The sequence below is a fragment of the Neophocaena asiaeorientalis genome, unplaced genomic scaffold (genome assembly GCF_003031525.2).
Source record: "Neophocaena asiaeorientalis asiaeorientalis breed wild unplaced genomic scaffold, Neophocaena_asiaeorientalis_V1.1 scaffold10, whole genome shotgun sequence".
NCBI classification, from domain to species: domain Eukaryota; kingdom Metazoa; phylum Chordata; class Mammalia; order Artiodactyla; family Phocoenidae; genus Neophocaena; species Neophocaena asiaeorientalis.
This window is the reverse complement of record NW_020172817.1, coordinates 3378338-3405347: the sequence shown is the minus strand read 5'-3', so window position 1 is coordinate 3405347 and position 27010 is coordinate 3378338. Positions and strand designations below refer to the sequence as shown.

General features: G+C 39.0%; 1 protein-coding gene and 1 non-coding gene across 2 annotated transcripts in view; one reads left to right on the top strand and one right to left on the bottom strand.

Annotated features, from left to right (window-relative positions):
- The window catches only part of FBXL7 (F-box and leucine rich repeat protein 7), a 414974-nt gene that overhangs the window by 199681 nt on the left and 188283 nt on the right, over nt 1–27010 (top strand). The window lies entirely within an intron of this gene.
- LOC112397529 (U6 spliceosomal RNA) lies at nt 21186–21287 on the bottom strand. Its single transcript, XR_003002815.1, has one exon. It is a non-coding gene; the product is annotated as a U6 spliceosomal RNA (small nuclear RNA).

Genomic DNA, 27010 nt, shown 5'->3' with positions numbered 1-27010 from the left:
TCCAAAAATGTGATGGCGCTAATGACTGACCCAGGGTTGGAGAGTAGAACTCCAGCTGCAGTTGCTTTCTCTGTCCTGCAAATACCAGGTCTGCTTCCATTCTTTGCTTAAGTCTGATGCAGTTTCAGGGCAGAAACCTTTGAAAGATTTGTTTCGTTGCGTGAGAGGCATGGCTACCGCCTCCCCAGGCCAAACACGAGGTTCCCTTTGCTTCTTTTTGCCACCCCTTGTCCTTCATGCCTCTTGCTAATCCTCGTTCTCCTGAGTGTATTTGGCCCCAAGCTCTTGCTGTCTGGGAGTGAAACACTGCTTTATTGGAATAGGTATGCTGTGGTGTGGTAACTGTAATTTCAGGTTCTTCCATCATTCCAAAAAGCACTGGTACATTTTACTGCCCTAGAATACATAATTTAATACTTTTTAAACGTGAAATGATCACTGTCATGCTTTAAAGTTGTAGTTGTCTTTCTACATGTCAGTTTTCTCTCCATAGCCTTATACATTGGGCTCGAAAGGGAGGAAAGGGATTATTTCACATTAGAAGGGTTTACAGACACATTCTAGAATTTAAAATAGATAAAACCATGAGATGACCTGGTTTCGTTTTCAATTACTCCTTGTCTTATAAGTTGAGTCTCCACCTAAATCACTGATCAAGACTTAATCCTGTGTGTGTCATGCTTTACAAACTTAATTTTATATTATCACCATTCCATGCAGCTGGTTCCAGCTTCGTCAGGATACTGCCTGTGGTCAGGTTTTACCACTATTGGAGTTTTAAAGGGGGCCTTCTACTAAATGAATGCCCAGTCTACCTTTTTAACATGGTTGTATAACTAGAGCAGACTTTCCCTTTTCAAAGTGGCTTCAGTGCTGATTTCTATCAGAATAAGGTCAATCTGAATTCTAATGTGGGCCTTGAGAACCTGTGGAACCATACTGTCTTCCTGGAATCTCATCCTCTCCCACAGTTATTCATGGGACGAATGCCAATTTTAGTTAGGAGTCCCTTCTCTGGAGGTCGTTTCTCACATCCTACATGGCTTCAATGCCTCACCTTCCCCTTTTCCATAGCACCTGTGTGCCTTTATCATGACAGTTTTGCCTTTACATGGAAAGTTTTGCTTAAGTTTTATATCCTCATTGTCTAGCACATAGTAGATTATGAATAAATATGTGTTGAGTGAGTGAATGAATGCATATGCTTTTGCAAAAAAAGCAGGACCTTTAAGAGAAGTTTGCTTGTAACTCAACACCAGGCACCTTATAGGAAGGTCTGTGAGTTGTAGGTACATGTTAGCAAGGTCCACGTAAGTGTGAGATACTGTCCTCATGGGGACTTGAGTGACTTCTAGAGCAATTGGTATTTTTGTTGGGCCATAAGGAATAGATCCTCTCTGGTTGTGAAGATTGGCAGAGAAACCATGCCAGGAGCAAGGAATGACAAAATTGAAAGGTCTAGAAAAAGTCTAAAAGCACAATTCAAATTCAAGAATAGAATGTGAGTAGAAGAGAAAAACTCATCTAGGAAGAGCAAGAGAATGATATATTTTGGTGACACATTTAAAGTGTCTTAAATGTCTGAACCAAGGAGTTATATTTAATTTTGAAGGCAATCCGGAGAGCAAACATAAGTTTTTGAGCCAACCCATGGTAAGATTCGAAAAGTGCTATGAGATTAATATGGCAATAGCATGTAGTATATCCAGGGATAATAAGAAGTTGAATGGGTAGAGAAGTCTCCTAACAGTCTATTTCTACATTCTAGGTTTGAGGTAAGGAGACGTAGATTGGGAGTGGGGGGAGTGGGGAGAGATGCTGGAGGTGACAAAGACATTTTTCTTAGAGTTGGCACGCCATGTATACGCACAAGGCTTAATTAAGCTAGCAAAGGAACTCATTTTCCTCTCTCTCATATGTCTTAAAAACTTGCCTGAAAAACAGAATTGTGAAATTCTTTTTCTTTTCCCCATAGTGTGTTTAAAAATGAGCAAAGAAATCAACTTTCTATTTTAAAGCCAATGTGGTTTTGGATTTTATTAAAACTAACCAGCACCCTAAAGCAAAGAACTAATGAAGAAATGCTATTTCCCCAAGTTAACCAATTACTTCAAACTTGTTTTTCGGGTAAAATAGCACTATTCTCTTGAGACCTACCTTCTCATTTATATTTTAGATGGAAATTTGGTGGTGATTCAGAACCCTTATAATAACATGGGAAGTTGCAATGTGAAATCAAAATACTTCTTCCTGATTTTTAATATGTCTTCCAGAAGTTGAGACACAGGGAGTGTAAGTAGAAGCCAAACAGAAAGCACTAGAAGGGGGAGTCTTTTAATAAAAAACACCGAGAAACAGATCATCTGTAATCTCTTAAAAAATAACTGATGGCTATTCTTCAAATGGTTATCAAGGAGTATTATTAAAGCATGATAACTTCTAGAACATGGCAGAGTCAATTCACATTCCAACCCAGTAGCCACCTAAATTTAAGTCCTGTCTTCAACCTTGATTTCCAGGTTGCATACAAATTTTGCATATGCACGTGTGCATTTGGGGAGCATGTTGACATTTTATGAGTTTATCCAAGGAGTCATAATGGCTAGTTAAGAACTTTAGAGCTTGAGTAGTGATTCTCAAGAAAATCTCTTTTATCCTTACTTGTCAAAAGTGAAATGAGCAAAATAAAGATGGTGTGCTGTATTTTTTTGTAAATATAGAAGACTAGTTTACTCCTGATTTTATGTGAAATAGTGATGATAAATTCTAGTCGACAGTATTGTCTTTAATTAGAAAAGGATTCTTTTTATCTTAGTCTCCCTCTAAGATCCACAGGGCCCAAATGTGTTTGCTGTACAGTGACTCACAATTAGCATTATTGAGTTCAGTTACTTAAGAAAGAATTTGGACTGAAAGTGTACAACACTTTTCCAAAACAAATGTTGACGTCAAAGGATTGCTGAATAATGCTCAATTAACTCTAAATCAAGTTAATCAGGAAACTCTATTCTTTTAGACAGGGTAGGAAGACTAATTATAATTGCTGGAGTAGCCTCGACTTCTCTTTGAAGTATTCAGATTCTTTTTTTTTTAATTGAAGTATAGTTAATTTACAATGTTTAGTTCCCAGCGTATAGCAAAGTGATTCAGTGACATACACACACACATTTTCTTTTTCAGACCTTTTTCCATTATAGGCTATTACAAGATATGGAGTATAGTTCCCTGTGCTATACAGTAGGTCTTTGTTGTTTACCTAGTTTATATATATATAGTAGTGTGTATATGTTAATCTCAAACTCCTAATTTGTCTCTCCCCCCCATCTCCTTTGGTAACCAGAGTTTATTTTCTACATCTGTGAGTCTATTTCTATTTATTTATTTATTTATTTATTTATTTATTTATTTATTTATGTTGAGTCTTCGTTGCTGTGTGCAGGTTTTCTTTAGTTGTGGCGAGCGGGGTCTACTGTTTGTTGCGGTGCACAGGCTTCTCATTGCGGTGGCTTCTCTTGTTGCAGAGCATGGGCTCTAGGCGCACAGGCTTCAGTAGTTGTGTCTTGCTGGCTCTAGAGCATGGGCTCTAGAGTGCAGTCTCAACAGTTGTGGTGCACAGGCTTAGTTGTTCTGTGGCATGTGGGATCTTCCCGGACCAGGGCTTGAACCCGTGTCCTCTGCTTTGGCAGGCAGATTCTTAACACTGTGCCACCAGGGAAATCCCTCTATTTCTGTTTTGTAAATAAGTTCATTTGTATCATTTTTTTTAGATTCCACATATAAGTGATATCATGATATTTGTCTTTCTCTGTCTGACTTACTTCACTAAATGTGATAATCTCTAGGTCCATTCATGTTGCTGCAAATGGCATTACTTCATTCATTTTTATGGCTGAGTAATATTCTATTGTGTATATATATATATATATACATACACACACACACACCACATTTTCTTTAATCATTCATCTGCTGATGGACTTTTAGATTGCTTCCGTGTCTTAGCTATTGTAAATAGTGCTGCTGTGAGCGTTGGGATGCATGTATCTTTTCAAATTAGAGTTTTCTCCATATATATGCCCCGGATTGTGATTGCAGGATCATATGGTAGCTATCTGTAGTTTTTTAAAGAATCTCCATACTGTTCTCTATGGTAGCTGCACCAATTTACATTCTCACCAACTGTATAAGAGGGTTCCTTTTTCTCTGCACCCTCTCCAGCATTTATTATTTGTAGACTTTTAATGATGGCCATTCTGACTGGTGTGAGGTGATAACCTCATGGTAGCTTTGATTTGCATTTGTCTAATAAGTAACCATATTGAGCATCTTTTCATGTGCCTACTGGCCATCTGTATGTCTTCTTTGGAGAAATGTCTATTAAGGTCTTCTGCCTATTTTTGGATTAGGTTGTTTTTTTGTTTTTTGATATTAAGCTTTATGAGCTGTTTGTATATTTTGGAAATTAATCCCTTGTTGCTAGCATCATTTGCAAATATTTTCTCCCAGTCCATAGGTTGTCTTTTAGTTTTGTTTATGGTTTCCTTTGCTGTGCGAAAGCTTTTAAATTTATTAGGTCCCATTTGTTTATTTTTGTTTTTATTTCCTTTACTCTAGGAGACAAAACCAAAAAATATTGTGACAATTTATGTCAAAGGGTCTTCTCCCTATGTTTTCCTCTGGGAGTTTTGTAGTATCCAGTTTTACATTTAGGTCTTTAATCCACTTTGAGTTTATTTTTGTCTATGGTGTTAGAGAATGTTCTAATTTTATTCTTTTACATGTAGCTGTCAGTTTTCCCAGCACCACTTATTGAAGAGACTGTCTTTTCTCCATTGTATATTCTTGCTTGCTTTGTTGTAGATTAGTTGACCATAAGGGCATGTGCTTATTTTGAGGCTTTCTATCTATTCCATTGATCTATAGGTCTGTTTTTGTGCCAGCACCATACTGTTTTGATGACTGTATCTTTGTAGTATAGTGTGAAGTCAGGGAGAGTGATTCTTCCAGCTCCATTCTTCTTTCTCAAGATTGTTTTGTCTAGTTGGGGTCATAAAAATTAAAAAAATTTTTTGTTCTAGTTCTGTGAAAAATGTCATTGGTAGTTTGATAGTGATTTCATTGGATCTGTAGATTGCCTTGGGTAGTATGGTCATTTTAACAATATTGATTCTTCCAATCCAAAAACACAGTATATCTTTCTATCTGCTTGTGTTGTCTTCAATTTCTTTCATCAGCATTTGATAGTTTTCAGAGTACAGGTCTGTTGCCTCCTTAGGTAGGTTTATTCCTAGGTATTTTATTCTTTTTGATGCAATGGTAAATGGGATTGTTTCCTTAATTTCTCTTTCTGATATTTTGTTGTCAGTGTATAGAAATGCAACAAATTTCTGTATATTAATTTCATATCCAGCAACTTTACCAAATTCATTGATGAGCTCTAGTAGTTTTCTGGTAGTCTTCAGTCTTCTATGTATAGTATCATGTCATCTGTAAACAGTGACAGTTTTACTGCTTCTTTTCCAATTTGGATTCCTTTAATTTATTTTTTTCTTCTCTAATTGCTGTGTCTAGTACTTCCAAAACTATATTGAATAAAAGTGGTGAGAGTGGGCATTCTTGTGTTGTTCCTGATCTTAGAGGAAATGCTTTCAGCTTTTAAGCACTGAGTATGATGTTAGCTGTGGGTCTGTCATATATGGCCTTTATTATGTTGAGGTAGCTTCCCTCTATGCCCACTTTCTGAAGAGTTTTTATCATAAATGGATGTTGAATTTTATCAAAAGATATTTCTGCATCTTTTGAGATGATCATGTGGTTTTTATTCTTCAGTTTGTTCTTGTGGTATGTGACATCGATTGATTTGCAGATATTGAAAAATCTTTGCATCCCTGGTATAACCCATTTGATCATGGTGTATGATCATTTTAATGTACTGTTGCATTCGGTTTGGTAGTAGTTTGTTGAGGATTTTTGCATCTGTGTTCATCAGTGATATTGGACTATAATTTTCTTTTTTTGTGATATCCTTCTCTGGTTTTGGTATCAGGGTGATGGTAATCTCATAGAATGACATTGGAAGTGTTCCTTCCTCTGCAAGTTTTTGAAATATTTTCAGAGGTTTGGTGTTAACTCTTCTCTAAATGTTTGGTAGAATTGACCAGTGAAGCCATCTGGTCCTGGACTTTTGCTTTTGGGGAGTTTTTAAACTACTGATTAAATTTCAGTACTTGTAATTGGTTCACTCATATTTTCTATTTCTTCCTGGTTCAGTCAGGAGATTTTACCTTTCTAAGAATTTGTCCATTTCTTCTAAGTTGTCTATTTTATTGGTGTATAGCTGTTCATAGTAGTCTCTTATGATCCCTTGTGTTTCTGTGGTGTTGGTTTTAACTTCTCTTTTTTCATTTCTGTTTTTATTGATTTGGGCCCTCTTCTTTTTTTTTTCTTGATGAGTTTGGCTAAAGGTTTATCAATTTCATTTGTCTTTTCAAAGAACCAGCTTTTAGTTTCATTGATCTTTCGTATTATTTTTATAGTCTCTATTTCATTTTTTTCTGCTCTGATCTTTATGATTTCTTTCCTTTTACTAACTTTGGGTTTTGTTTGTTCTTTTCTCCAGTTGCTTTAGGTGTAACATTAGGTTGTTTATTTGAGATTTCTTTTCTTGTTTCCTGAGGTAAGATTGAATCACTATAAACGTCCCTCTTAGAATTGCTTTTGCTGCATCCCTTAGGTTTTGGATCATTGTGTTTTCACTTTCATTCATCTCTAGGTACTTTTTGATTTCCTCTTTGATTTCTTCAGTGATCCATGGTTGTTTAGTAGCTTATTGTTTAGGTTTCATGTGTTTGTGTTTTTTGCAGTTTTTTTTCTTGTAGTTGATTTCCAGCCTTATAGCATTGTGGTCTGAAAAGATGCTTGATATGATTTCAGTTTTCTTAAATTTACAGAGGCTTGCTTTGTGGTCCAGCACGTGATCTCTCCTGGAGAATGTAGCGTGTGTACTTGAAGACAGTGTGTATTCTTGTACTCTGCTTTCAGGAGGCTCTGAGACTCTAGGTCAGAGGAACTCAGGAACATGGGTTTTTTTTCTTTCATAAAGCACTCCCAAGTTGGTTCTAAGGTAGGTGTCCTCAGAGCACACTCTGATCATCGTTGGATGCTAAGGTAACTGTAGTAGTCCACCCGGGAGAGAATAAACATCCTTGTCCCTTCCTGGCTTCTGGTGGTGGCCATCAATCCTTGGTGTTCCTTGGATTGTAGCTGCAGTCACCCCATTCTCTGCTTCTGTCACCCATGACACTGCCCCTGTGTGTCTCTTTCCTCTTGCTAAAAGACACCAGTCATATTAGATTAAGGAATCTTTCTACTCCAGTATGACCTCATCTTTACTAAACTAATTACCTCTGCAAAAATCCTATTTCCAAATACAGGTCACATTCTGAGGTGCTGGAAGTTAGGACTTCAGTATATCTTTTTGGAAGACTCAGTTTAACCCACAACAGAGGGGGGAAGGGGATGTGGCTAGAATAGGTCAGGGATTCTGAAATCAGAGTCAGTAACTGGTCCAGCATGACTCTCTAAAGGTCTCTTGAGAAACAAGCTAAAATTACAGGTTTCTTTAACCTGACCTCCAGAGTCTGACTTTGGAAGTATGAGATTGTGCCTTAGAATCTGTATTAATTACCCCTCTGCAGGAAATACCCACGTGGAGGAGCCCTACCAGAAGCATTCACTATATTGATGTTTCATGAATGCACTGGGTAAATGATAAGTTATGACCACATAAAGCTTATGCAATAAGCACATGTAGCCACGTGTAATATCTTCACAGTGCACTGCCACCATGTGTTCCTCTATTCTGGCAGAGGCAGGTAAGTGGTGTTCACAGATTATGCTTGTTTAACTGATCACCCCATGCTTTTAAAGAAAATTAAAACTCCTCTTAACAGCAATTGTTTATAAAATTAAGCACAGTTTCGATGTTTTTGTTTTTCCACTATTTTAACTTATCAAAGGAATGAGGAAAATTGGGTCATTCACTCCCATGATGACTGTTTTCTTTTCATTAATAGTGGCAAAAGCTCTTCTTGAAGTGGAACCAAAATGCAAATATGAGCTCACCCAGGCCTTTTAAGGATTTCAGGAGGCCATGCATTTGATCAAAATTGCATGTTTAAAAATCCTCCTTTCATGATAGAATGCAGATAGAATATAGATGGACTGAAGGTAAAAGTGCTCTTTGCTGCAGACACACTCAATAATATATACATTGTTAATCCCTGATCATTTCCAAGTAATTGTAGGCTTCTTCATGGAACCAATTTTCTGTTTTGGAGACTAAGATAATTCAAATTGCATGCCTTTAAGTATGATAATAAGTGGAGTCTGCCAGTGGTTGCTTGTATAACCAATTGGATGTGAATGTGTGTGTGTCTTGCAATCTAGAGTTTTGTATTTAGTCCTTTCTTTGGCAAGTGAAGTCACACCAATTTAAGTATTAACAAGTGTGTCTCAGGATCACTGAGTTGCATGTTGAGTGGAATTTATAATTTTTATTATGTCGGCTGTTTCAAATAACACATTTTGAAAAAAGCAAATGTGGTTGATATGTGAATCATTTGTACTCAGTTCATAGTTTCCTTTCATTTTTTTTCACTTATACTTGTGGTCCAAAGGGACTTTCTTCAGTAACAGTGTTATTGTTACTGATCTGTATTTAGTTTGCAAAATTCCATCCAGTATGTCTATTTGCCTCTCTGGTGATGTGGCATATAAAGTGAGGTACAGATTTTTGATGATTCTTGGCATGTCTGGTGCATAAAGTATTTTGCCTAAATCATTATCTCATAGAAAGCATGTTTAGTATGAATTAGCAAATTTTAAACAGGTTTGTATACGGTATGCATAGATCTAGATTTAGGAAGAGTGTGACAGGATGCAGATGAGTCTGTGAACTTTCCTCAGGGTCAGGTTGGCGATAGAATGGGAAAACTATTCCTATTCGTAGTATCTTTTTGGTTCTATCCTCCACTGAGGCCGAAACCTTGATTTCCAGAGTCTTAGAGAAGGGTTGCATATTTTCTAGAAAGACCCACTATTCTTCGTGTCTCTGCATCAATAGTCATCAAAGAGAAGCAGGAGAATCTAAGCTGAATAACACGTGCACGCCAAATAGTCCAAAGACCAGCTATGGTATTCCACGTAAATATTTAGACCTTCACTGGAAAACAGCAGCTTCAGGCAAAGAGTAACATATATATTATAGTTCAGTCTCAGAATTAGCCGGCTGTTCATCATCGGGTCATTGGGTTTTCTCACTTTGTTGTAATGGTTTCCTTTTGGCTGCAGCTCATCTTTTTTTTTTTTTTTTTTTAACTTTAGAAACTGTATTTTAAAAAATTAATTTATTTTTTAAATTGAAGTATATTTGATATACAATGTTGTGTTGGTTTCATCTTCATCGTCATCCTTCAGTTCTTTCACTGGTGTACTAATTAACGTAAACATATTTTTCAAATATGATAAATAGTATAATGCAATAAAAGAGCAAAATGCAAAAATTAATGCATAAGGAAGAAAATAAGAAATCCATGGGCTGTAAGACACTCCTCGTGAAATGGGCAATTACAATGAAGATAATCTTGGTCTTTAGAATATTTATTCGTTCTCCATGTATTTACTGAACATTTCTATGTATCAGACATTGTTCTGACGATGAATGGAATGTGGTTTTCGCTTTAAAGACTCACAGGTTGGAAGGAAATTAGTGAAGTAGATGAAGAATCACAGCATTGTGAACATATGGCCTTAGAGAAAGGAGGGCTGTGCCGTGGAGCACAGAGGCAGTCGTTCTTGAGAAGTAAAGAAAGTCAGGTCTTTGCTTTGCAAAGACCAGGTCCACTCAGATGAGCTCAAATAAAAATGGGGTCATTGAAAGACATGAGGGATTTTCAGAGAAACAAAATGCAGAGGGTGTCTGGTCTCAAGAGTAGCCACTCCACATCTGGCTCTCTCCATCTCTAAGTGGTCTCATTCTGCTTCTTTCTACATGTACTTTCTCCAATACCAAGTCACTGGTATTTTATAGAACAACATACTTTTTTCAATAGGGTCTTTTTTCCTCTTTTGTTTTAAATAAAGTTGCCTGCAATCATCTTCAAGGTTGCATTTTATGCTTAGCAAATTAAGAAATTGGAAATTATTGACATTTCCAGTTCAGTCTTCCATGTAGATCAAAATATTTATAAACAAGAAAATACTCTTTACAGTTTCTTAGGTACCTGTTAAGTTTGGAGCAAATTCTGCTAAATAGAGTTTATTCTTAATTCTAATGTTTAGTATTTAAATACATAACTATTTCAGACTGAATGTTTTCACATTTTATTTACAATGTTAATTTTTTCATAGACTTTTTTTTTTTTTTTTTTTTTTGGCGGTACGCAGGCCCCTCACCACTGCGGCCTCTCCCGCCGCAGAGCACAGGCTCCGGACGCGCAGGCCCAGTGGCCATGGCTCAGGGGCCCAGCCGCTTTGCGGCATGCAGGATCCTCCCGGACCGGGGCACGAACCCACGTCCCCCGCATCGGCAGGTGGACTCCCGACCACTGCGCCACCAGGGAAGCCCCATAGACATTTTTTTTATTAAAATTTTTTAATTGCAATGTAGTCGACATACAATACTATATTAGTTTCAGGTGTCCATCGTAGTGGTTTGACATTTACATACATTATGATCACCACAGTAAGTCCAGTAACCATCTGTCACCATACAAAGGTATTACAGTATTATTGATCATATTCCCTATGCTGAAATTATATCTCCGAGATTTACGTATTTTATAACTGGAAGTTTCTACCTCTTAATTCCCTTCACCTATTTCACCCAGCCCCCTCCTCCTCCCCCTTCCCCTCACCTACAGTGTTGAATTTTTAAATTGAGTTTACAGGGGTCATTCACAGTAATGTCAGATGTTTCACCTTTAACAGAATGAATTTCCAAAAATTTACTTTTGATTCTATGAACTGGATGAAGAAAACAAAGTTATTATTTGAATTAACTTTATTTTGCATTTGAAGTATCAAATGATATTGACAAAATTTGCATTATTTAACTTTTGAGAAGTTCTTCTCTGCTCATGGATCCAACATATGGACAGTTATTGCCTCACTTTTTGTATATGCATGAAACAACTTGGAACTGAAAATAAGCAAAAGTAATTCAACAAAGCATTGAATGGTCTAAATGAAAAGTCAGGGTTCATGGACTAATGTGATACACCTTGCACAGCCCCACATGTTAACTTGTCAATTTTAGGCACAGTCTTCCTAAAATAACTTCTAACTTTTCATAGCAGTTATAATGCTTCTTCAATAGATCGTGTGTCTTATGGATTTCATGAGGTCAAAAAAGTTTTGGTAGAGTGCTGAGGCCAGAAACTAGATGATAAAAATAGGTGCTGATTTTGAAGGATGTGGCCCATTTGATTCAAAAGTGGAGTGTTGAATTTTATTTTTAATAATATTATATTTTATCTCTTTAAAAAAATATTTCTTTTATTTATTTATTTTTGGCTGCGTTGGGTCTTCACTGCTGCATGTGGGCTTTTCTCTAGTTGCAGCGAGCAGGGGGCTACTCTTTGTTGTGGTACGCAGGCTTCTCTTTGCGGTGGCTTCTCTTTGTTGTGGAGCATGGGCTCTAGAGCACAGGCTCAGTAGTTGTGGCGCATGGGCTTAGCTGCTCCGCGGCATGTGGGATCTTCCTGGACCAGGGGTCAAACCTGTGTCCCCTGCGTTGGCAGGCAGATTCTTAACCACTGTGCCACCAGGGAAGTCCCAATAATATAATTTTTTAAATAATAAAACTTAATGTGCATTTCAATCTCCTAAGTGTCAGTGACCTCACTGTAACTCAAAAAGTATATAGCATTCATAGACTAAAGATACACAGGAACAAATGCAATTATATTTTCCCCCAGAACACAAGGATACAACCAGCTAATATTGAGCAGAGCAGATAAACAAGGTCACACTCAGGCCGTGGCAGGTCCTAAGTGTCAGCCCTGAGGAGTAGGCTGGCATCTCAGTGCCACTTGACTCCTCTGTGTTCTTCGTCCTTCAGTGGCCTGGGTTCCTGCTCTTTCTGCTGCTTCAGGGTGGAGGGGCAAAATGTGCTGGGAGTCCACTGAAAAGGGTTAATCTAGAGGAGGAAGAGGAGGAAGATAGCCGCTCTTTCTGGAAGGGTGAAGAGTTTACCCTTCAGGTCATCCGACCTAAATCTTTCTTGTGCTGTTCATGAACTTGGTGACTTAGGGAAATCCTTCAGTCTCTCGGGATCTCAGTTCTCTTATTTATAAAATGAGGAATTGGCATGATGAGCTCTCTAACTTTGATTTGAAAAGACTCCAAGTTGTGGGACTTCTCCGGTGGTCCAGTGGTTAAGACTCCACCTTTCAGGGCTTCCCTGGTGGCGCAGTGGTTGAGAGTCCACCTGCCGATGCAGGGGACTCGGGTTCGTGCCCCGGTCCGGGAGGATCCCACATGCCGGGGAGCGGCTGGCCCCGTGAGCCATGGCAGCTGAGCCTGCGCGTCTGGAGCCTGTGCTCCGCAACGGGAGAGGCCACAACAGTGAGAGGCCCGCGTGCCGCAAAAAAAAAAAAAAAAGACTCCACCTTTCAAAGCAGGGGTCGCAGGTTGGATCCCTGGTTGGGGAAGTAAGAGCCCACGTGCCTTGGGGTATGGCCGAAAAATTAAAAATAAATAAATTTTTTAAAAATAAATAGGTTGCACATCTCTTTAAAAATAAAAACAACAAAGACTCTAAGTTCTGTAACTCAATGGCAGAACTCTGTTTTTCCTTCCTCCCTTCCTTCTTTCTTTCTTCCTTCCTTTCTCTCTCTCTCTCTCTCTCTCTCTGTCTTTCTTTCTTTCTTTCTTTCTCTGTATGTTAGTTACAGAAACTATAAAACAGTAACATATTTATTTTGACCTTTGAATGTAAGACAATTCTTTGAGGTAAAAAAGTTTTCTTCTGAGATTATTCAGGTAGAATCTTTGCATTCAACATAGGGATTCTGAAAGACAATTACAGAAAACAGCTATAATGCAGAACTCCTTGTGGTGATATCAAATTCAAGAATTAGATTCAAATCCTCTGACAGTTTTCCATCTCCGTCAGTCATGTCCAAGTCAAGACATAACAGCATTTCTTCTGTTTCATCCCTTACGTTGGAGTTAAATTCTGCTGGAGACTACACTGCATGTTTTTATTTATTTTTTAAATCCAGAATGCTCTTTGTCATCTTACAGTACACCATATTAAACTACTTAAAATGCTTTGTGAATGAAATCACATGTCTGAAATGTGGTGTCCGTTACCAGAGCTCTTGAAGGGCAGGCTTGGGTTTAGTCCGTCTCCTTTGTCTTACCTAGTTTCTCAACCCCGGACATTCTTTTTCTCTCTCTTAAGGCAGATTTCTATGCATAGACAGTTCATTCAGATTGGTAGGGTGGATTGGGTTAAAAAAAAAAAAAATGATGTGGGCAATTTTTACCTGGTTTAAATGGGTTAAAAAGAATCATGGTAATCAGAGCTTCAGGGCTGCCCCACTTCTGATTTTGTATTTCTTTTAATTATTTATTTATTTAATATTTATTTATTTATTTATTTGGCTGCCTTCTCTGTGATTGAAGAAGTGCATTGAATTTTCATAAACACGTAATTATCTAACTCCTTCCCAACTTAACATGTTTTGACATGAAATCCTTAAATATATATTAACAACCTCAGCGTTAGAGGCTAAGTACTGTAATGTACACGTTTAAGCTCATGTACATGAGAATGTGAACTCACAAGGGCAGGAATTCCTGTTTGTTTATTGTTATCTACCTTTTGTCGTCAACAGAGCTTGGTGCACGAGGTTGCCAAATAGATTAAATTAACGAATATGAGGGTAGCCCATGTCCACTGGAGGGTGAGAACCGTGCCTGTTTTGTACAGCTCTGTAGCTACAGCCCCTAGAACGGTGTCTGTGTCTCATTTGTTGACTGAATGAATGGACTTAGGGATTTGGTCCTTGTCATTCAAGTCTTGTTTAGGAGGCAGCTTGGCAAAATATTAAAGAGCAGTACTAATTAGGTACCACAATGGTAAATAATCACCGGACACTCATATTTTAATTGTCCAAATGGTAACATAAAAATTGTTCTAGATATTCAAAGTCGGAAAATAATATATAACATGCATTACCCCCCAAAGACTTTGACATTGTTGGATTATTTTTATTTCTTTATGTACTGAATAAATCTTTGAGTGCCTCTATGTTCCAGGCAGTATGTCCGGTGCTGGTGAGTCAATAGTGAAGAAAAGAGTTGTAGGTCTTGCCCAAATTGAACTCATAATCTAATGAGGAAAAAGTAATAAATAAAATGTTAATTTTTGAAGGGAAAAAAGGGACGTTGTGATAGAGAATAACAGAGAATAGCTACTCCAGAGAGGATAAACTATAAGAATGGAACCTTTAAGCTGAACTTAAAGGGTGAGAAGGAGTCAGTTCTGTGAAAACATCCCAGGCAGAAGTATGTGTGCAAAGGCACTGAGGCAGCATGGAATTCAGTCACCAAGAGAGCTGTTCTCTATGGGAATAAAGAAAGAGGCAGGTACTGAATGATTTTGAACAGGAGGACATGGTAAATGAACGTACCACGATGAACATGATACAATGACATTTTAAGACATTCACCCTTGCTCAAAAGTGGAGAATGGATTCTGGTGCAGAAGGGTGGAAGTGGGTGTTTAATAGTTCATCCAAGGAATGATGGTGAACTTGATTAAGGTATGTTGACTAAACAGTATATGCACAACCTAAAAGTTGAGAGTTCTGTTTTATTTGGTGAGAATTTTTAGGACTTCAAGCCAGGGAGGCAGCATCTCAGGTAACCCTGGGAGAACTGCTCCGAGGAGGTGAGGGGGAGAGCCAGGATATATAGTTTTGCAGTAAAGGGCAGTTAGTCTGAACATCAAAGGATTATTGTTAATTAAGGAAAACTAGGTATCTCAAGTTAAGGAACTTGGTGCTTTTCTCTTTAGGGGAAGATGCAAGAGTCTGGGCTCCCTGAAATTGTTCCTTTGATATGCACCTTAGATCTCTGGGGCCAGTGTTCTGTTTTCACATCCGGCGTTTCCTCAGGGCTCTCTGTGGGGAGTGGCTGCAGTCTGGTGGCTGCTAGATGGCAGGTGTTCTTTTCTTTCCTGAGTTCCCACAGAGCTCACCAGCTCACTGTTGGCAGTGGCTGCAGTCACTGATGACTGTGACATTTTTTGTTTACTGATATGACAGGCAGTATTCCATTCATCAGGTAGCAGCAGTGATGAACATGAGGTACGGAAAGGTTTGAGGTAGAATTAAAGAATTTACTGTTGGAAGAAAGTAGAAGAGGGTTAAGGGAGAAGTAAGGAAGGAGGAATTCTCCCGGGCTCCTGGTTGAATTCATGGGGGATAATAGTGCTCTTTACTGAGGTGGAAAATACTGGTGCAAGGAGACAGATCTGGGGTGGGGAAGCATGGATTCAGTGGTGGACAAGTTAAGCTGGAGATGTCTGCCAGATAAACTCAGAGAGGTCAGGGCAGAGCATGGAACTGGATTGTGAATGAGGATCTCAGAGGAGGCCTCTGAGCTGATGATATAGACGTGGGAATCTCTGACATGTTGAGGGCACAGCGATGGAGGACCAGCTGGGCATATTAAATTTCAAACCTTCAGTTTACAGAACATCTACCTGGGGCGGTGAACCCAGGAAAGCGCTTTTCTCATGCCCCATTATTTTACCCAGTCTTTCACTCTTCACCTGGGCTTATACTTTCTCTACTTGCCCTAGGACCCCTGTCCACATGCATTCACTCTTCCTGACCTTGACTCAATTCTTTAGTTATCTCTCTCACCTGCCCTAGTTTATCCTGCCATCTCCCACCTTTCTGCTCCAGCCCACCCTCCTTTCAGTCTGCTAACCTGGTCGCTCTCATCAGCTGCTTTTCAACCTTCACCCTTTAGACTCTCACTGTCTGCTACATACCATATTCTAAGTCCTACAAATCTCTGAAGGTGTGGCTTCCTTTCCAATATTATTATATATCTTTCAGTACATCAGTAAAAATGAGTCTGCATTCCTACAAGAAGGAGGAGGAAGAAGAAAGGAATGGGGGGGGTGATTATTGGTTATAGGGCATTTGTAGATCAGGTTCCAATTTCCATGTGAATCAGGCAATAGAATTTGTTTTCATGAGACATCTCCCTCAAATTTTCAAGTGATGTCATGAGATAGAAACATTTTTTTTACTAGGAAGATAAGATGCTAGATGATCAGGATTTCTATTACTACCAAGCAGGACCCTGTAGGGCTCCTGGGCACAAAAACCTTTGTGTCCCCCATTTCTTGATTATAGGAAATAGGCTTAATTCAGCCTCCGTGACCTTCCCTGAGTTCCAATGGGCAGGTTCAAACAGTTGCTAATTAGGGAATGGAGGGGATGCAGGAGACAAAGGAGGAACAGTCAAAAGAAACAATAGTACAGCCTTGGAGCAGGGTCCTGGTTCCCCAACGAGGGATATACATATCTTTGAGCTGTTTTGCAGATACTGAAACCCCTGCCAGGTGGGAGTAGTTGAAAAGGTATGGTGCCCACAAGCAGGTACACCCCAGAGGGGTTGGAACCAGAAGGTTGATGATGCCGACTCCCACTTACCTCCCCACCAACCAATCAGAAGATTGTCCATGAGCTGATCACACACCCTGTTTGAACCATTACTATAAAACTCCTCACTACCCCGTCCAAGTTGGGACACACAGTCTTGAGGGCATTCGCCCGCTGTGGCCCCCTTTGCTTCTCCTTCACCCAAAACTCTGTCTCCAAGAATTAATTCGGTGTTGGGGTACAGAGACCGGATCCGGCTTCACTATTACCATTTGAATTCCCTCTCAACACCATGAATATCCATAGTAGTACAGTATTTGATATATTTTAAGTTCTTAATAGTTACTGATTAAATGAAATTTGTTCTGTAAATATATCCAGAGGTTTTGAGAAGTATCACTCTGCGATACCTCATGCCACCACTCACTTTAACTGTTTACACCCTCAATCCTGTATTTCTGTTGCCCATTTATCTGCATCCCCCCCTTTACTGGGCCTTGACGTCAGAGGTTCCAAGATTGTAACTTTTCCCCAAAATTACCATGCCAATCTGATGAGCAGTTGTTTTAAATAGAAGTATAATTGACCTACAACACTATGTTAGTGCCAGGTGTACAACATAGTGATTCAATACTTCTATGCATTACAGAATGATCACTGTGATACGTCTAGTTACCATGTGTCACTATACAAAGTTGATGAGCAGTTTTTTAAAGAACAACTCACTTTATAGTAATAATTTGCATCTCCTGGAGGCATGTTGAATTATTGATTACAGATCTTCTGGTGTTCATTCCTGAAAGTAAAATCAGCTAATCATCTTATTCAAATATTTTCCATACTCTCAGATCCAGAAAAGACCAGTGTACGCAAATTGTACAAGTATTTACAATATTCTTTACTACACGTAAAATTTCAGAGTGAATTCCACTTTAAGGTATCCATTTAGCATGGGGACAGGGATTTCATCTGTTAACATTTTGCTAGATTAAAGAAAAGTAATACCACGATAGTCTTTCTAGACTACCTGGATAACAACGTTTCTCTGTGCACATATCTATTATAAGAATCTTTCATTTTTAGTAAAGAATCTATACAGTTTGAAAAAAATCTAATGTTTTTAAACTGTATGTACTCAGGATGGACACACTACATGCTTGTTCGTGACACGTACTCTGTGCAGGGATGTTGTCATTTGGCTCTATTTCTGTACAAAGGGATCCAAGGCAAAAGAAGGTTGACCAGCTCTTTGCATTTGCCATGAAGCCAGGAGCTTCATGAGGAATTAGGAAGGCTCTTTGTGATTCCCCAAACACTTTGAAATCAGAAGAGCCACAGAGCCCCAGAAGGCTGCTGTGTGACAATGGAGTTGCAAGAATGTTGTCACAAAGAAGCAGTTGTGAGAAGGAAGCGTTGACCTGTGACTTTCTAGAACCTTCAACGTTAAAACCTACTGGTTGGATCTGTTAGGAAATTTTCCCCAGGAATATAATGCAGTAGGAGTCAGAAGGTTAGACAGAAACCAGTTACAGAAATGGGTTTTATTGTTTGTTTGCTAGATCCGTCTATAAACCATATAAAGTGTGTTTGTGGAAGGGGTGTAGAATATGTCAACCTATCCACCATCCAGTGCTGTGATCCTGCAGCCTTTCTTAGCCCAAATATTTTTCCTGACCACTCCCACCATTGGATATTGACATCTCATACTATTTTCACCTCAGTGTGTTGCCCTTCCTCAAAGGGCTATACTACTTTTCCCGCCAGTACAGAATTTCCAAAGGAGAAACCAGGGGTCTGTCTTGCTCTTGAAGTACTGTGTTGGAATATTTACTGTTCAATCACCTTCAACAAATAATTGTTGAGCACCTACTTTGAAAGTTCTACAGGGGACAAAAGTGTAAATTACAGACCACAGGGATGTTTTTCCATCTGAGCTGGATAAGTCAGGCGAGTTCCTGTGCCCAAAATCACTTCAGGGTTTCTTGAAGCACCTACATGCCCTTCCGTCTTCATGGGAGAGCTTGCTTTAGCCACTGTGGGATTGTGTAAGTAGCCAGGAGTAGTGTCAGGAAATTCTTCTCTATGTGTCTCCAACCTTCCCTCTCTCCACCCTGTGTCTTTCCTCTTCTTTCAGCTCTCTCCCTTTACCATTATTTCCTGTCCCACTTCTGTATCAACACCTCCTCTCTTTTTGTTTTTCTGCTGTATCTTGCTGTTTTCCTAAACTGGCCGACAACTATTTTTATTTGTATTTCTCTGCCAAGCTTTGGATATGCATTTCCCGAAAGACCTAAAATGCTTTTCTACTTGCAGTTTCTCTCTCCATTCTAAATCTCTTCATGCCCAGGGGCTGGGTAGGTGTCTGATTAGGAATGATACCTGTCTGCCCTGGTTTCGAATCAGAACATCAGTTTGACATCTGAAGACAAATCACAGAGCTATACCCATCCTTTCCCAGTGTCGTCTGCTCACTGAGGTGCTTATACAAGTAGCCCCACCTCTAGAGATGGGGAAGAGTTCAGCCTATCACCTGGTTCCCATTTCTCAGCTAATGGGACAGAGGCACAAACCTGTAAAGCAAGTAGGTTTGTTTCCAAATGAAAACCAGATGTGCTGAATCCCACCGGAGTACTGGGTCCACTCTCTGTCACGTGTCTTAGCAGGTGCGGAAGGGTGCCCTTACCTAATTTTCACTACTAATCAACCCCAGCATTCCTTTACCTGAAAAATTAGCAGTCCAAATAAACTTTCAGTTACTGTAGCTAGAAATTACAACCACTCTCTGCAAGGAGCTGAACGGGAGTGCCACACATAGCTTCTGATGCCAAATATCACATTGCCTGACATCTCGATGCTGAAGAGTTCTCTTTGCCAGTTAATTTTTGCTTTAGGGAACGAACCATCAGTTATCAGATCCCCTGAACACTTGTATAAGTCTCTGAGACAATATCTTCAGAAGGAAATAGTCCTTTTTTTTTCCTCTTTTGCTTCAAGAAACTTGTGCCAATAATCAAATGTGCTTTTATTCTCAGTTCTATTCACATGAATCCTCCAACTTATATCTTTTTCTTTCGGGTTTTCTTTGTTTTCAGACCAGAAGGGCACTTTAAGTAAAATTTATGGAATTTAAAAATGCCCAAGGCTTAATAACACACTATTGGAATATTTGAATATAGCTGAATTTACAGCAGTAAAGTTATGTGTTGGAGGGTTGTTGGCAAAGGACAAAGGTTGGAGTTGTCCCAGGAAACATTTTCTCACATAGTTGGTCATTGACTCAAATGGCAAGTGTTCTGGAATCATACTCACATGACATTGGTGGGTCTCTGTAAGTAAGAAGTTAGTTCCTTATTATTGAAAGATCAAGAATGTGTGTTAAATGCAGCACCTGCTGTCTGTAAGATGCCAGGGCCAAGACTGGAGAAGTCCCTGGAGACACATAAGACCTGGGTCCTGCCCACAATGAACTTAACAATCTAGTTGGGAAGTTAAGACATTACATCGTGGTCCCAAAGACATCATTAAAGATGCAAACATTCTCGCGTCTACCTTCAAAATATACAGAGTCAGGGCATTTCTTATCATGTCCATTGCTGCCACCCTGCTCTAAGCCACCATCATCTCTCATCCCGATTATTGCTGTAATCTCCCAAGTGGTACCTCTGTGCTTCCACTGTGGCCGTGTTTAACCTACACTCAACAAAACAATCAAGGTGATCCAGTTAAAGAGTGAGTTGGACCATGTCAGTCCTCTGTCGAAAGCCCTTCGAAGCTCCTGGACCCGCTCAGAGTAGAGCCAGTGTTCTTGCAGTATAGACAAGGGTCTACACACAGTCCAGCCACCCACACCTTCTTTGACTCTCTGCTCTCAACTTTTACCAGTTTTCCTCTTGCACGTTCTGCTCCATCCATGCTCTCACCCCCTTGCTTTTCCTGGACTACACCAGGAATGTTGTGACCTCAGGGCCTTTGCACTTGCTGACCCCTCTGCCAGGAATCCTCTATACCCTGATGACTATTCACCCCTCACATACTCAGGTGTTCATTTACAGTGAGGACTTTTTAGACCCCGTTATCTTAAATTGGGCTCTCATATGCACCCATTTGTGCACGTGCCCACACACACACTTTTTTTTTTTTAAATTGGAGTATAGTTGCTTTACACTGCTGTGTCAGTTTCTGCTGTACAGCAAAGTGAATCAGCCATTCGTATACATATGTTCCCTCTTTTTTTGGATTTCCCTCCCATTTAGGTCACCACGGAGCACCAAGTAGAGTTCCCTGTGCTATACAGTAGGTTCTCATTAGTTACCTGTTTTATACATAGTAGTGTATATATGCCAATCCCAATCTCCCAATTCATCCCACCACCACCCCTTTCCCCCTTGGTATCCATACGTTTCTTCCCTATGTTTGTATCTCTGTTTCTGCTTTGCAAATAAGATCACCTATACCATTTTTCTAGATTCCATATATATGGGTTAATATACTATAAAAAATACGGAACGCTTCCTGAATTTGCGCGTCATCCTTGCACAGAGGCCATGCTAATCTTCTGTGTTCCCATTTTAGTATATGTGCTGCCGAAGTGAGCACCACACACACTCTCTTGCTTGTTTTAACTTTTGTCCGTATAGATATCACCATATGAAACCCTAATAGTTTGTGTGTTATCTGTCTTTTCCCCGGTAGGAGCTAAGCTAGTTTTGTTTTTGTTTTTGTTTTTTTTCAGTTTTGTTTGCCATATCTTTAGCACCTAGAATGGTGCCTGACACACAGTAGGTGGCCAATAAATATTTATTGAATGATTATTGTTATTTTGAGCATGAGGTGTTGTATTAGTTTCTTTGGGCTGCTGTAACAAAGTATCACGAACTAGGTTGCTTAAAGCACAGAAATTTATTGTCTCACAGCTCTGGAGGATAGAAATCTGAAATCAAGGTGTCTGCAGAGCCATGCTTCCTCTAAAATCTGTAGAGGAGAATCTTGACTTGCCTCTGCCAGCTTCTGGCAGCCTCAGGTGTCAACTTCAGCTGCAGCACTTCAATCCCTACCCCCGTTGTCACATGACATTATCTCCTCATTTGGGGTGGAAGGAAAACTATTCCCTTTTATGTCATCTCACCTCCCTTTTTCCTCTAAAATTTGACCAGACTAATATCCCATCAATACAGCTCTGATCCAGCATCTACTCAGACCAGAAACCTTCAGCATCTATAAGTTGTCTGAATTCTCTAGTCTAGAATTTGAGGTTTTCCACATTCTGTTTGCCATCCACTATCACATAACCTGTGACCTATCTAACTTGTAGTATTTGCTTCTCCCCATAGGTACCCTTTGGTGCATCTCTACACATGTCTCGTCTTATGCTTTTGTTTCAACCCTTCTCTAGTGAAACCATTACATAAAGACTTTCCTGCCATCTTCCTTCCTAAGTCCAACATCTCCATCTTCAAAGCATGCATGCGAGATTACCCCTACCTTTTTGAGGGCATTCATTATTTCCTATCCTGTCTTTTAGGTATATGTGAATGAAGCTTTTGTCTCCTCTAAATTAGGATGATAAACATACCAGTAGCGTGATTTTTTGGTTGATAAAACTTGTGAGAAGACTGTACATTTAAATTTTAATAAAGCTTTTGTTGTTCTGAATCAAAGAATGCGAGGTTTCAGATGTAAGAACATGTCTTTCCTCAGTTGTTTTCTGAGATAGCAATACACAGTGATGAAATGAGGTCAAGATTCAGAGGGAAGGGTTTGAGAAAGAAAAATTAAGAAATGTGGAGGAAGTTGGGTGGATGTTAAGAAGTCTGTGTTAGGGACTTCCCTGTCGGTGCAGTGGTTGAGACTTTGCCTTCCAATGCAGAGGGTGCGGGTTTGATCCCTGGTGGGGGAGCTAGGATCCCACATGCCTTGCAACCAAAAACGTAAAACAAAAGCAATATTGTAACAAATTCAATAAAAGACTAAAAATGGTCCACATCAAAAAAATCTTTTAAAAAAGTCTATATTAAATTACATGTAGCCACCTTTGGGTCTCTTTTCAAGCACCTACACTCTCTTTGGAAAATAAATTATTTTACATATTGTGGTATGCCAAATAATGTCCTCTGGAAGATGGCCCCGTCATAATTCCTGGAACCTATGATATGCTAAGTTACGTGGCAAAAGGGACTTTGCGGGTATGATTAAGTTCAGGATCTTAAGATGGGGAGATTATTCTGGATTAGTCTGGCTGGATCCAGTGTAATAACAATGATCCTTATAAGACAGAAGCAAGACAGTCAGTCTCTAAGAAGAAGATGTAATGGCAAAAGCAGAGAAGAAAAGAAGGCTTCATGACAACAGAAGCAGAGAGAGATTGAAATGCTGGCTTTGAAGGTGGAGGATGGGGCCATAAGCCAAAGAATGCAGGTGGCCTCTAGATGCTAGGAATGGAATTCTCCCTTAGAACTTCCAGACAGAATGCAGACCTGCTGACACGTTGATTTTAGGACTTCTGACCTCCAGAATTATAAGATAATAAATTTGTGTTGTTTTGAGTGACTTAGTTTTGCAGTAATTTATTACAGTGGCAATAGAAAACTAACACATATTTTAAGGCGCTGACAATTAAAAGCAGAGACCAGGGTTTGGCAATCTTTGCTGTAAAGGACCAGATAGTAAATATTTTAGGCTTTGTGGGCCATCTGGTCTCTGTTACAATTACTCAGCTCTGCCATATAGCATGAAAGCAGCCAGAGACAAGATGTAAATAAATGACTGTGGCTGTGTTCCAATAAAACTTTATTTACAAAAATAGGCAATAGACTGGATTTCGCCCATGGGCTGTAGCTTGCTGATACATGGTATAAACCAATGCCTCATAATTGTTTATTGTTTTAATTTATACTTCATCTTATTCTGGAATCTCATTCCTGTTTATGTATGCCACATGACCCACTGAACAGAACATTCAACAATGGTCTGAAATTGGTTCTCCAACCAGAAACATTAAGATTTTTAAGTGAAGATGCAGCTTATTATTAACATTCTACAGTCATCTTTAATTCCTCGGTACTTGCATATTGCAAGAATTGTATCCTAGAGGTGTAAATAGCAGTGCTAAACGACTCTGGCTTGATTTGCTCAAGTGAGAAGACCATACTGTATTTTCACAAAGCCTCTAGAATTTCTAATACTAAGAATATGCACATCTCATGAAAATGTATTTCATCAAGCACTGTCTACAGAGGATTAAACTAAACTGTAAAACCATGTTTTTTGTGTACAGACTTCACGATTGCTAATGCTCTTTTGTTTATAATTTCTCCCTGGGACATCTCTCCTGAGGCAAATGTTCCCTCAGCAGAGGAGGTACTGTACAGACAGTGTGATTTTTAGCCAAAAAAATTGCTGCACGCGGGGATTCTTATTAGACTTGTGTTGTACTTCTCTTTGCTTTGTGAACCTGACCCCAAACATCTGTGTAAATGTGGCAAGTTAAAACAGCTTGCTTATACCTGGCTTGCCAAATACAGTTCTGTTTTCATCATGTTTATATCAGGATTACATGACATTGGCCCACCTCCCGTGCCTGCTGGCTTCCTTCTCCCTTCTTCCTTGTTCATCATGCTGACCTCCAACCTTAACAGCTCATACTCCATCCTACCTCCTCCATGGTCAGGCCTGCATCATCACTACTTCCTCTGCAACTTCTCCTAACATTCTTCTGGTCTATATGTGGATTAGTTAATTCATGTCACATGAAGCTTTACTGTTTGCATGATTTTTGCATGCACCCTACTAAATTACAGATGCTCATATTCAGAAACTAACTTATAATTTTGTATAGTTCATAATACTTTGTATAATATTAAATAAATATTATCTGGCTTACTGATTGCTAGATTTTTTACTTAATTTGACTCTTTGGGTTTTTAAAAAATATTTTTTAGAATACTTTTAGGTTCACAACAAAATTGAAAGGAAAGTACAGATAATTCCCATACACTTCCTACCCCTACACATGCATAGCCTCCTCTATTATCAACACCACTCACCAGAATGGTACCTTTTTTACCAAGGATGAACCTATATTGACACATCATAATCCCCCAAGGTCCATAGTTCACTTTAGGGCTCACTCTGGGTATGTGCATTCTGTGGGTGTGGACAAATGTATAATGACATATATCCATCATTATAATATCATACAGAGTATTTTCATTGCCCTAAAAATTCTTTGTGCTCTGCCTATTCATCTCTACCCCTGCACTAACACACATACACTCCTGGAAGCCACTGTTTTCTTTTTTTTTTTTTTTTATTGTCTCTATAGTTTTGCTTTTTCTAGAATGTCATATAGTTAGAATCATAACAGGTAACTTGTTAGGTTGACTTCTTGCACTTAGTAATATGCATTTAAGATTCCTTCATGTATTTTCATGGCTTGATAGCTCATTTCTTTTTAGCATGGAATAATATTCCATTGTCTGGGTGTACCACAGTTTATCCATTCACCTATTGAAGGACATCTTGGTTGCTTCCAAGTTTGGGCAATTATAGATAAAGCTGCTATAAACATCCGTGTGGACATAAGTTTTCAGCTCCTTTGGGGAAATAACCAAGGAGCACAATTACTGGATCATATGATAAAAGTAGGTTTAGTTTTTGCAGAAACTGACGAATTGTTTTCCAAAGTGGCTGTACCATTTTGCATTCCACCAGCAGTGTGTGAGAGTTCCTGTTGCTCCTCATCCTTGTCAGCATTTGGTGTTGTCAGTTTACTGGATTTTAGCCATCCTAATTGGCATGTAGTGCTATCTTGTTGTTTTAATTTGTGTTTCCCTGATGACATATAATGGGGAGCATCTTTTCATAAACTTTTTAACCATCTGTATATCTTTTTGGTGAGGTGTCTGTTAAGGTCTTTGGTCTATTTTTAATTGGGTTGTTTATTTTCTTATTACTGAGCTTTAAGTGTTCTTTGTATATTTTGGATAACAGCCCTTTGTCAGATGTGCCTTTTGCAAATATTTTCTCTAAGTCAGTGGCTTGTCTTCTCATTTTCTTGATGTCTTTTTCAGAGCGGAAGTTTAAAATTTTAACAACGTCTAGTTATCAATTATTTCTTTCTTGGATTGTGTCTTTGCTGTTGTATTTAAAGTCACTGTCATATATAACAGCGGTCCCCAGTCTTTTTGGCACCAGGGACCGGTTTCGTGGAAGACAATTTTTCCACGAACATGGGGTGGGGGGATGGTTCAGGCAGTAATGCGAGTGATGGCAAGTGGCAGATGAAGCTTCGCCTGCCCACCGCTCACCTCCTGCTGTGCAGCCGGTTCCTAAAAGGGGGTTGGGGACCCCTGATATACAAGGTCATCTAGATTTTCTCCAGTGTTACCATCTAGGAGTTTTATACTTTTGTGTTTAGATTTAGGTCTGTGATCCATTTAGAGTTAATTTTTATGAGGCATGTAAGGTCTGTGTCTAGATTCATTTCTCTTTTTTTTTGCATGTAGATGTCCAGTTGTTCCTGCACCTTCTGTTGAGGAGACTTATCTTTGCTCCATTGTATTGCCTTTTCTCCTTTGTCAAAGATCAGTTGACTCTATTTATGGGGGCCTGTTCCTGGGCTCTTTATTCTGTTCCATTGATCTATTTGTCTATTCTTTCAACAATACCACAGTGTCTTGATTACTGTAGCTTTATGTTAAGTCTTGAAGTTAGGTAGCATCGTTGTTCCAACTTTGTTCTTCTTCAGTATTGTGTTGGCTGGTCTGTATCTTTTGCCTTTCATATAAACTCTAGAATCAGTTTGTTGTTATCATACAATAGCTTGTTGGATTTTTTTATCATGATTGCATTTAATCTGCAGATCAAGTTGGGAAGAACTGACATCTCGGCAATATTGAATTTCTCTATCTGTGAATACAGAATATCTTTCCATTTATTTAGTTCTCCTTTAATTTTGTTGATCAGAGTTTTGTAGTTTTCCTTACACAGATCTTGTACATTTTGTAGACTTAGGCTTAAGTATTTCATTTTGGGGGGGTGCTAATGTAAATAACATTGCATTATTAATTTTAACTTCCCTTTGAACATTGTTGGTGTATAAGAAAGCAATTGACTTTGTTATACCTTGTATCCTTCAACCTTGCTATAATTACTTATTAATTCCAGGAGTTTTTTGTTTATTATTTCAAATTTTCTACATAGAGGATCATGTCATCTGCAAAGACAGTTTTAAACCTTCCTTCCCAATCTGTGTACCTTTTATTTCTTTTTCTTACGTTATTGCATTAGCAAGTACTTCCACCATCATGTTGAAAAGGACT